The sequence below is a fragment of the Chiloscyllium punctatum genome, chromosome 1, assembly GCF_047496795.1.
Source record: "Chiloscyllium punctatum isolate Juve2018m chromosome 1, sChiPun1.3, whole genome shotgun sequence".
Lineage (NCBI taxonomy): Eukaryota > Metazoa > Chordata > Chondrichthyes > Orectolobiformes > Hemiscylliidae > Chiloscyllium > Chiloscyllium punctatum.
The window spans coordinates 42,605,012-42,617,268 of NC_092739.1; the positions used below are offsets into that span (position 1 = coordinate 42,605,012).

The window sequence follows — 12,257 nt, forward strand, 5'->3', positions numbered from 1 at the left end:
TTTGTGTACAGGAAAAAGGAAGTCTTACTGCAGCTGTACAGGGCCATGGTAAGAGCACACTTGTAGTATTTGTTGTGTACAGTTTTGGTCTCCTCATAATATACTTGCTCGAGAAGGAGTGCAGCAAAGATTCATCAGACTGATTCCTGAGATGCAGATCTGTCTAACGGAGAGTGGATTGACTGAGCCTCTATTCACTGGAATTTAAAAGAAAGAGAGGAGAGATCTCATTAAAACATTTACAATTCTGACAAGGCAGGAGAGACTGGATACAGAGATGGTGCGAGATCAAGGTGTTATGGTCTCAGGATATGTAGCAGAGCATTTTGAACTGGAATAATGAGAGATATCTCACGAGGAGGGTGGTGGACCTGGGGAATCCTTAACAATATGACAGCTGCAGGGGTAAGGTCATTTAATTTATTTAAGGAACAAATAGGTAGCTTTCTAAGGGCAAAAGGTGTCACGTGATGTGGGAGAGAATGGGAGTTGAGAAAGTGGATCAGCCAGGTTTATGCCGAATGGTGAAGTAGCATCAATGGGCTGAATGGCCTACTCCTGCTTCTAGTTCGATGTTTCCATTTTGATCAGTGAAGACGTGTTGGCTGCACAAATTTTAACTGAGTCCTTCAAGGTAGCATTTGATGCTCGTGAGAATATGTTTGGAGGATTTCAGTTTTGAAGGACTCTCGAAGATTGAATTGAGGAACTTTTCTGTATTGTATTTCCTGAGCAATCTGTGTCTCAAAGACTCGAGGGAGAACTGTTATCCTTGGAGCAGGCAAGGTTGAGAGGGGATCGGATGGAGGTATATAAGGTTATGAGAGGCAGGGATAGGGTGGATAGGAGGACACTACCCTCTCCTTAGTGGAGGGGTTTATAGCAAGTGGGCCTAGATTGAAGGTAAACGTTGGAAAAGGAGGAGAGGGGAGTTGAGAAGAATTTTTTTACCATCTACAGGAAGGTGAGAATCTGGAGATCATCGCCTGAAAGTATGGTTGAGTGAAAAACTCTCAAACATTTGATCAGTATTTCAATATCTGCTTGCATTTCTTTGGAATTTCCAGGGCTATAGACCAAAAACTGGAACATGGGATTAGTGTAGTCAATCATTGTAGACTGATGTGGATACAATTGGCTGAATGACACCCAGCTGCCCCACCCTTCTGTGCTGTAAATGGCAACAAATCTTTGAGAGCAAAGAGTTAACATTTTTGAGAGTAGTCAGGAGCATATATAAATTCTTGGAAAGCAAAATCTTAGAGAGCTGAACCTTCAATAAGAAAACTTCACATACAATCAAGGAGATTTGTGAAAGCACCACAGCCTTGAAATGGAGAGTTTGGGGGAAATGATGGATGATGTGAATATTGAGAAGAGGCAATGACTGTGTAAAGAGTTAACCAATTGTAAATAGGGAACTGGATCAGGAACAATATAATAGGATGAGGAAGGGCAATGATTAGATGCGATTCCTTATAACATGGAAACAGGCCCTTTGATCCAATCAATCCTCCATCCTACTAATGCAGCTAACACTATGGGCAATTTATCATGGTCAAATCACGTGACCTACACAACTGGGTGAGGAAACCCACACAGAGAGGACATGCAAACTCCACACAAACCATAACCTGAGGCAGGAATCAAACCTGAGACCCTTGTACTATGAGGTAGCAGTGCCAACCACTGAGCCACCACATCACCTAGGATACAGCTATTTGTCTAAGTGCATATATGAGAATGTGAATAAACAGTTATCTTTAAAGACCTTGTTCCTCAGCAGCCTCTGTTTAGTAATGTAACGCACCCAACCTTCTCCAAAGGAAAATAAGAATTGACTGATTGATATTAGTTTGTCAAGACAAGATGTGCCAATGAATGATTTCACCCAATTTTGCTCAGTGGTTTTAAATGGCATTTATTTTCTCAGTGTAAGTCCACACTCTTATGCAGGATACACGGTGAAAGCTATTAGTCTACTTTTCTGAAAAGTACATTATGAATGGGGGTAAATTCATCCCATTTGCTTTACACATGTGTCACAGCTGAGTTGGATTTAAAAAAATAGAGACACCAGTTATGTAAACATTGTCTTAATGTTACGAAATAAGTAATGTGATTCAAGTAAACATCATGTAAAAGCTGACGACTGGAAAGTATTTACGAGAGTTGATAGTTTGATGGTTGTAAGAATGATGAAGTGCTGATTTTACAGTTTTTAAGAGTAGGTACGTAACTGCTGAAGTGAGATGTAAAGAACAGGACTTTTATGAAGCAGAGTTTGAAAACTTGCTGGAGTAAAATGGTAAAAACATGGGTAAAATACTTGGGATTTCATGAAATCCATAAAAACTGTACAAGAAGAATTTTTTTTCAAGAAAGTTAGTATTTTGGAGAAAGTAAAATACACAAGCTGCATTGGCCGGGAATCGAACCCGGGCCTCCCGCGTGGCAGGTGAGAATTCTACCACTGAACCACCAATGCAACAGATGTGTGTTAATGGCTTTGCACTCACTAAATAAATTAATGGCGGAGATTTTTCTTCATATGGTGTTTCATTATTTTGTGAAATCACACTTAACTGAATATGCTGCATTTTACTTTTACTCTATACTTTTCCCTTTTACTCAATAAGTCTGAACAAACATTTACCATTAAACCCAAGCATTCTTGTAATCCTGGAAACCTCATTTTTAAGCACATGTCAAACTTTACTCTCTAGCACAGGTACAATGCACATTGCGTATTCATGCAAGGTCCCATGCGCATCTCGATTGTGGCTTACATTAAAGTGACGACTTGTATTTTGGAAAATGTTTCAAATATACACTGCTGCACCTAACGCTTTGTCTGTGGACGCATTGTACTCTTATATAATATTAAAAATCACACAACATCAGGTTATAGTCCAACAGGTTTAATTGGAAGCACACCAGCTTTCGGAGCGTCGTTCCTTACCACCTGATGAATAAGCAGCACTCGGAAAACTAATGTTTCCAATTAAACCTGTTGGACTATAACCTGGTGTTGTGTGATTTTTAATTTTGTACACCCCAGTCCAACATCGGCATCTCCAAATCATTACTCTTATATAAGTATCGAAAGTAATTGGCAGGAATTAAATCCTAAGATACCACAGTCACAGTTGTACGCTCAGAAACAATGTATCAGTCTGCGGGCCAAACGGAATGATGAATAAAACACTCTTGATGGGACTCCAGGATTTTCAACCTAAAGTGTGACTCTTTCTACTCTATGTTACCTTCAGCCAGAGCATTCTGGGAAGGACAGCGGGCGGGGCAGGTGGCTCAGCCACCCACCACCGAAAGAAAATGGCCAGAGAGCCAACTGGTGGGCTAGACGCCTGGCCACAGCTATAGAGCTTCAGGCAAGTTAACCCAGAATTTAGACAAAGAACTGTGGATGCTGACAATGTGAAACCAAAACAGAAATTGCTGGAGAAACTCAGCTGGTCTGGCATCATCTGTAGACAGAAAGTAGAGTTAACGTTTCAAATCCTCTGGCTCTTCAGAACTTGAAATGTTAACTCTGCTTTGCTCTCCACCAATGTTACAGACCTATTGAGTTTTCTCCAACACTTTTTCCTCATTTTAGTTTGAATACGAGAACTTAGTGGAGCTGCTGCCCATCATTGTGTGGAATTCCCACCCAAAGGAGCGACCAACAAATCGGAATGGACCTCCAGCTGCTTGGACTCCAGTCAAGCCTTGTAAGATAGCCCCATGGATTCTCGAGGAAGGTAAATCCAGGGATTTAGGCAGGATGTGGGGAAATTAGCACCACAGGGAGGGAGTGATACACTTTTCTATATATTAGCCTATGTAATGTATACCACAGAGAGCCAGGTTTTGTTGCATCCAATGTCTTGAAGTTTATTCGCAACATATGTAGTCTGGTTTCTGTGTATGTCATTGATGTTGCTCTATAATTCATTCGATTACATGTAGAAAGTAACTCAATATGTGACGGACACCTTTATATGAGAACATCACGTAGTGATGCCATATAACTGTCATACGTATACCAGAGGCCTGTCTGGTTTGGAACATACAGATCCAAGATAGGCAAGGGAATGGGTTTTACTTTCAGGAATTGACTTTTGATTTTTAAAAAAGATTTAAATATGATGAGCCCGGTGCCAATTTTGCACTCCCCCTTTTGTTATGGGAGTGAGGTTGGAAGTGGGTAGGAAGGTGGTGGCTTGACCACCCAGCCTGCATTGCAAATCCCTTGCTGAAATCAAACCTGACAAGGGCATATTATATCCAGCACAACAAGACATAACAAGATCCATTTTAGTTCTAACTTTGATTTCACTGCTGTATAAGATGGCACTAGTATTTAACCACCTTTTCCCACAACATTTTTATAGATCTAGCAACTCAAGACTGAGCATCAATGAATAAGTCAGATGTGAGCTTTGCAGTTGTGCCACGTTTAGCCATGAATGTGATGGAGTATTAAACAACTCAATGGAGGAGGCAGCTCCACTATCACTATCCTCAAAGATGGAAGGGCCCAGCACATCTTGCAAAAAATAAGGCTGAAGCATTCGCAGCAACCTTCAACCAGAAGTCATCCATTTGCAGCCTCTTGCAGTGGTCTCCACCATCACCACATATACAAGTGTCCACCCACTCCATCTCCAATGCTCAGTGGTAGCAGTGAGTACAATCTGAAAGATCCACTGCCGATATTCACTAAAGATCTTGAGACAGCACCTTCCAAACCCACAATCACTTCCATCTCGAAGCACAAGGGCAGCAGATATATCAGCAACTGCATGTTCCCCTCCAACCAACTCAACATCCTGACTTGGAAATATAGTGCCATTCCTTCACTGTCACTGGTTTAAAATCCTGGAAATCCCTCCTTAAAGCCATTGTGGGTCTACCTATAGCACATGGACTGCAATGCTTCAAGAAGGTAACTCACTATCACCTTCTCAAAAGCATGTAGGTATGGACAATAAAATTGCCGGCCTCCAGCAATGCTCAGGAATGATTTAACAATTTCTATTCAACTAGAGTGTCATACCTCTGGGACAAAAGCTGGAAAATAGGATTAATATAGTCAGCCCTTTGTGTCTGACATGGGAACCATGAGCCAAATTGTCTCCTTCTGAGCTGGAAATGTCTGAGTCCATATCACTATAAGAGTTACAGCAAGGAAATGTTTCCATAACAGTATCGTCAGCCTGATCATCTTTAGTTTCTTTAATAATAGCTCTCTTCCATCAAAGGGCAAGAATAGAAGAAGATGTTCACATACTATTCAGTCCATGCCCCAATGTAACAAGGTTCCCATGATAAGACAAATACTGTGACTGAAAGAGCAGGCCAGAAGCAGTGAATTCCACAGTCCAACTTCCTATTCCCCTCAAACCGAGCATCAGGGAGCAGATTATTGCATGCTGCTTCCACTGTCTGAAACAAAGTAGTCCTGGGTTGCTGATTGGTCAGGATAATGCCTCATTTTTCGATATGCCTGGTGATGTTTCTGGAATGCTCTACAGTACTCTTCATCTCATCGTACTTGAGGAAAATGCCAGGTGAGGAGGAACACTTTGTGGAAGTACACCAGAAATGCCCACTTTGCACTTGTTAGATTTCTTCAAATTCTGTCCTCTTCAGCACACTGGTAGTGACACCCAGCATAATAGAATGTATCATCAATGTGAAGATATGACTTGTGTGTGCTCACTCGCACCAGCACACTCCAGGCTTGTTATGTCTGTGACAGAGAGATTGGTGAGGGTGTGGTCCCATAGATGTTTATCTCTTTTCCATTCCCCTGTCATCTGTAGCAGACACAGTCTGACAGTCGTGTCCTTCAGGACTTCACCTGCTTGAACAGTAGTGGTCAGGAAGTATCCTTATGCAGGAATGGCCAGATGCTGTGAGACATGATGGGATCTGCACCCACTCATGGTAACCCCTTCATGACTGTACAGCACTGTTGTGATGATGCTACTCCTTTCACAAGGCTACGTTGTCCTTGTGGTTTTTACAGGAGATCTTAGAAACACAAGTTCTAAAAAGTCTGGGCTTGGATGGGTTTTAGGGCCAGTTTGTTTATCGCCAACTGACCCTCCCTGAGGCAAAAAGGCTTTCAAGTTAAATAAGAAACACTTGGGCAACGAAAGGGGTGTGGCCAGTTCTCCCAGCTCAGCTGATCCCGGGTCTGGCTGTTCACTGAAAGCAGTCAGACAGTTGTAAAAGCTGCTGGCCAAAACCGAAGGCCCAGACTGATCCTCCTTGCTCGCTGACATCACTCCTGTAAGACTTTGTGTTTGAGTTTACCTTTTGTGCTAAGGGGTGTTGATGGGGATTGTGGCAAGTATTTGGAATAGTTGGGATGATATGTTGGGTTTTTGGAGCGGTTAAGTTATCAGTATTTTATTCTCTTTTGTTCACGTTTCATTTCATTTTATTTGTAACTAAATTCTGTTTTGTTTCAAACTAAGTGGTTTGACCACCTGCCTCCCTCCTAGAATATAGGCGTTGCACCTGCTTAAAACAGTGAGCAAAGTTAAGGTCTGGGCGACTTTGTTGAAATGTTTGGAGGGAGTCTGGCCTGGTCCATAACAGACTCGGGGCTCATCCAGGATTTGTTCTGTAGATCCCAACTGGGAGTAGGGTTGCTGGACTCGAAGGCAGCGAGTGGTAGGTGTTAGTGTCTTTTGTTCCGGTGTTGAATTTATTTGGTTTCAACAGTGCCTGGGATAGCAATGGCTCTCTCAGTCACCCGGAGTTTTCTGGGGGTCGAAGAAGTGACTTCAGGGGTTTTGCAAAAGGTGATGAAAGCTGCTGGAGTCAGCAGACAAGCTGGAGCTGGAGCTGCCTCCTTTCGTGAGGAAAGGAGAGATCATCGCAGCAACAGCTCAGCATTTACATTTGATGGAAATCCCATCAGAATCTTTAGAAATGGCTAAAATTCAATTGAAGATGAAGCACCTTGAGTTCCAGGCAAAATACAAGGAGAGGCAACAGAAATGAAATGGTTTGAATTAGGATGAAAAACAGAACAGACAAAAAAGGAGGGAGAGGAAAGGCAGAAAGTGAGGGAGCTCGAACTTCACAAATTGGCACTTAGCTAGGAGTTCAAAAATTCACTTCCTGAAATTGTGAGAACTCATATGGCAGAGCAGAGAGTTAAAACGGCAAAATTAGCAGCCAAAATGGCTGATGATTATGAGTTGGTCCATAAATCAAAGTCTGGCTTTCAAAATCAATTTCAATCGATGAGGGATGGAAATTGAGGAAGAGAGAAATCCTCAATTCACATGGAAAGGGAAAAGTAGATCTCAGTGAAGATTATAATGATAACTTACCAAAGGATAAAAAAGAAACCATTGAAGGGTAAAGAGAAGTTAAAAAGCTCTAATGTTTTCACTGCAATAAAGTAGGCCACATGAAGTCACAATGTCAGTGGGTTAGGAAAAGCAATGGGAAGCTAGAGGTCTGAAAACAGGATAAGCCAGTGAATTTTGTTGGAGTGGGAACAGAAAGCACAGTGGAAGCTAGAAAGCTGCACCAAAATGTACTAGCTGGTTGGAGGTTGGTTAAAGAGGAATTAAACCATATACATGCAAAGATAAATTTGACTGACATAGGCCAGGAGTAGCAGGTAAAGAGGTTACAAGATTAAGACATACAGGATTCTCTCAATCTGTGATGTTGAAAGATGAGGAGAGATGTAACTCTGAAGGACTATTGCCAGATAAAGCACTAATAACAGGAATTTAGGGTGAAACAAGAAGCGCTCAATTATGTAATGTGAGGTTAGAGTGTCTAGTGAAGAGTGGAGAAGTCATGGTAGGAATACTGGACACACTCTCAGCTCCAGGAATACAATTTGTCCTTGCAAATGATATAGCTGATTCACAGATAGGAGTGCTGCCTAGTGTGGTTGAAGAGCCAGTGGAAACTGCAGCAATTGAACTAATTCAGGGCACATATCCTGGGATTTTTCCTGACTGTGTGTAACCAGGTCAAAAGGTCATGGTAGCAGGACAAACAATTTCCTCTACTCTACTCTTTTCCACACGTGATTTATCTCTCTGCTCTGAAAAGAAATCCTCATGCTGCATAACCCCACACCGTCGATTCACACCATCATTTCTCCAGTCTATCCACTCACTGACATCATGAATCCATGTATGATTCTGTAAATCCCTTTTTTAGATAAGCATCAGTCTGAACATTGGGGCACAGACAGCCTCACACAGGGCACCTCACACCTTCAATTCATTATCTGGGCCGACATGACACCTATTGTTAAAGTTCACTTGAGAACGTAACTTTAAAAAAGTTCTGCGATTGGCATATGAAAGAACTGAAACCAATATATTCATTCTAAAAGATGAGAGACTTAGCAAACAATCAAAGTTTTTTTCAATATATAACTTCAATTACATCACATTGTAAATATTTGCAATAAATTCTGTGCCTTAAGATCTTATACACCACAACCACCTGATGAAGGAGCGGCGCTCCAAAAGCTAGTGCTTCCAAATAAATCTGTTGGACCATAACCTGGTGTTGTGTGATTTTGAACTTTGTACACCCCAGTCCAACACCGGCATCTCCAAATCATTGTAGACATTAGCTTTGTCGGAAAGCTCCAGGAACTGCAACTACACCTGCCAATTTTGCAATGACACCATTTGGCAGCAGCATTGATAGCTGCTCACACAAACCAGGTATGAAGCTTTCAACTTATTCTGTGAGCAAACAAACTGTGAACATTTCGCCCCTTTGCACTAATTCTGCTTGAAGTACTTGGACTCCTGCCATACATCAAAGGCTATATTTCAAATTATATATATCATTGTTTCCTATTGAAGTAGTTTGACTGATATGGATAAACTTCGGTTGGATCATGGTGGAGGCTGTTTGTTCTAGTCTCTCCACAACTGCTTTTGCTAAGAATTCCAATATTGGTGATCCCATGGGTGTCCTGTTGATTTGTTTGTAGGTCTAGTCACTGAAGGTGAAGTGGGTAGTGAGGCACAGGTCTACTAGTTTGAGGATGCTGTCCTTACTGATGGAGTTGGTGCTGTCTGGTGTGTGTGTCCTTGATTCCTGTAGCAGTGAGGTCAGTGTTTCTTTGGCCAGGCTGATATTAATTGTTCTGAATAGGGCTGGGATGTTGAAGGAGACCATGACTGTGTCCTCTTCTATCTTGGTGACTTTGATGATCTTCAGGCAATCTTGGGTGGAGTGGATGGAATGGCATGCATTTTCTACTAGGTATTTTAGTTTTCGGTGAAGTTCCTTTGCTAAGCTGTTTGTTGGTGTGCCAGGAAGGTGGGGCTGGTTCATGTACCTTAGGTAATCCATAGAAACGGGTTGTGTTAGATCCATTGGGTTTTGTTCAATTGAAATCAGTCTTGTTAATATGGCCTATTTTCTGGAGTTTGTTCAGTACATTGAGATACGGTTTTCTCATTGTGGGGGATTCGGGTCCATTGCCATTGGTGATATCTGAGACTAATGAGTTCATCTTCTCGAGGTATTGTGTTCTGATTAGGATGGCGGTCATGCGCTCTTGGTCTGCCGGGAGGATTGCAATATTGTCTGAGTGCTTTGACGGCTTTCTTGTCCCAAATGTTGAGGGTGTGCCCTTTTTACTTTCCAGCTTAGTGTTAGTGCTACTGTCTGCCTGATGTCTTCCGTAAGTCTGTTGTCTTCCAGGGTAGATTAGTGTCTTGCTAGCAAATCCTTTATTGTCTGCATCTCTGAAGTTGTAGTTGATTCCTCATAACGAGGAAGGCTTTTTCAGAGTCTGTCAGTGGTCGGTCCAACGCAGTCCTGTAACAAGCTTTTAAATGGTCTGGGTTGTTCTTTTGTGTGAGCTTGTCCAGGTTTTCTTGGAGGGCTAGTTTCTTCTTTGCCTTGGATTGCAGTTATTTGATGCTGATAGCGTGTTCTCACGTATTTGTTCATTCCGGGAATCAGACCCGGGTTTCCCGCGTTGCGATAGAGAATTCCACCATGGCAGTGTAGCTGAACACAGGATTAGGGGTGGCACTCAAGGAGGTACTTGGCAAGAATGAGCAGAAAGGGACACCATGTATTGGCCGGGAATTGAACCCGGGCCTCCCACATGGCAGGTGAAAAATTCTACCACTGAACCACCAATGCAAGAGGCATGCATGCACTTGTCTGTATGTGCAGGTAAACACATATCTGCCCCATTTCAAAAGTTTGTATCAACAAGCCAAGTAATTTCCTCCCATTTCTCTTTCTTTCCTTTGATTCATCCACTGCTATCCACAACACCATCACTCACAACTTGCCACTTCCTCCACTTTATCCAATCACAGCATTCATTCATTCAAGGTCACCATGAAACGACAGATGCTTTCGCATTCTTCCAACTTGCTCAACCCAATTCTCCAATTGTACCTCTCTCACCCTTTATTCTTGCTACGTAACACTGCAGTCAACCTTCTGTCACAAAGCTGGTCCCTTTTTTAAAAGCTGTTCCTTTTCTCAAGGACACTGTGTCCTTGGTTTTTTTCAGAGGGGTCGTAAACAACTCCCAGCTCTGAGTGGCGAGTTTGGTACAGAGATGAAAAACGATGTTGAGAGGCCTTTTGTTTCTATGTAAACTTCAGGCCAAAGTGGTCATGTTTTAGAAGAGACCTGTATAATGAAAGGGGAGTGGTCAGCTCTCTCGCTGAGCAGTTCAGTCCAGAACTAGTTAGGAGTTCAGCTGTGGACTGTGTGAACAGGCTGCAAAGACTCTCTCTCCTTCGTCCCTTCTAACTTCAAACTGTAAGCATTTGTTCCATTTTTACTGTGTTTTAAGGGGGTTTGCTTATTGGGACTTTTGAGTATATTTGGAACAGCATAATTTCATCTAGTTTGGAGAGACTGAGTTCTGTAGGGGATCTTTATTCTATTCTTTGTGTTTCATTTTATAATATTGAGCAAATTTTTATCTGTTTTAAAATCTGTTACTCAACCTAGCTAACTTACTCCAGGTAATTTTCACTGTTCACTTACCAGAACAAATTGCAAAGTTATGGTCTGGGTTGCCTGCTCAAACATGTTTTGGGTGGTCTGGCCCAGTCCATAACAGATTGGAGGCTCTTTGCGGGATTTCAAACAGTGAGTGGTAGGTGCTAGTATCTTTATGTCAGATGTTGGGTTGTGTAGACAAAGCTTGGGATAGTAAGGGCTCTTTCGGTCACCAAAAGGTTTCTGGAAGTGGATGTGGTGACTTTGGAAGTTTTGAAAAAGGTTAATAAGACCAAGCTGCAGGAACGTGGAGACCAACTAGGATTGGACCTGCCTGCTTCTGTGAGGAAAGGAGAGATAATTACAGCAGGAGCTCAGTGTTTAAACTTGTGGAGAATCCATCAGAATCGATAGAGATGGCAAGAATTCAATTGCAAATGAAGCAGCTTGAGTTAGAGGCGAGAGATAAGGAAATGACAGCAGAAATGAAACAGTTTGAGTTACGACTAAAAGCATGAGAGAGGGGAAACAAGACAGCAGCAGAAGAGAGGGAAAAAGAGAGAGCATTTGAACTTCAAAAACTGACACTTAAAAAGGTAAGTCAGCTTAAAGGCTGGAGATAAAGGCTGAGGGTAGGCTCAGTGAGGAAGAGAGTGAGGATGAACAAGCCCCTGGTAGTCAGAAGCCCAGTGAGATTCTGATTAAGTATGTTCATGCATTGCCTAAATTTGATGAGAAGGATGTGGAAGCCTTTTTCATCTCATTTGAAAAGGTGCCTATACAAATGCAGTGGTCAGTGGCAATGTGGGTTTTGTTGATGCAAACGAAACTTGTATGTAGGACAAGTGAGGTACTCGCATCACTATCAGAGGAGGTATCTGGGGAGAATGAGGAGGTGAAAAAGCCATTTTAAGTGCATATGAGCTTGTACCAGAAGCCTATAGACAACGTTTCAGGAATCTAAGGAGGGATCCTGGTCAAACCCATATTGAGTTTGATAAGATCAAACAGGGTAATTTCGATAGATGGATAAGAGTTTTAAAATCAAACAAATCTATGATGCCTTTAGAGGGGTAATAATTTTGGAGGAATTCAAAAATTCACTGCCTGAAGTAGTTAAAACAGCAGCAGAAGTGACTGATGATCATGAGCTGGTTCATAAAACATGGTTTGGCTTCCAGAATGAAATTCAGTCCATGAGGGATAGAAACTGGGACAAAGAGAAATCTTTATGTGAAAAGGGAGGATCATAAGGATAACTT

General features: G+C 42.0%; 2 non-coding genes across 2 annotated transcripts; both read right to left on the reverse strand.

Annotated features, from left to right (window-relative positions):
• Nucleotides 1-2,417: 2,417 nt before the first annotated feature.
• Nucleotides 2,418-2,488, reverse strand: trnag-gcc (transfer RNA glycine (anticodon GCC)). The gene has a single exon. It is a non-coding gene; the product is annotated as a tRNA-Gly (tRNA).
• A 7,613-nt stretch (nt 2,489-10,101) lies between these two features.
• Nucleotides 10,102-10,173, reverse strand: trnag-gcc (transfer RNA glycine (anticodon GCC)). The gene has a single exon. It is a non-coding gene; the product is annotated as a tRNA-Gly (tRNA).
• Between the last annotated feature and the right edge of the window lie 2,084 nt (nt 10,174-12,257).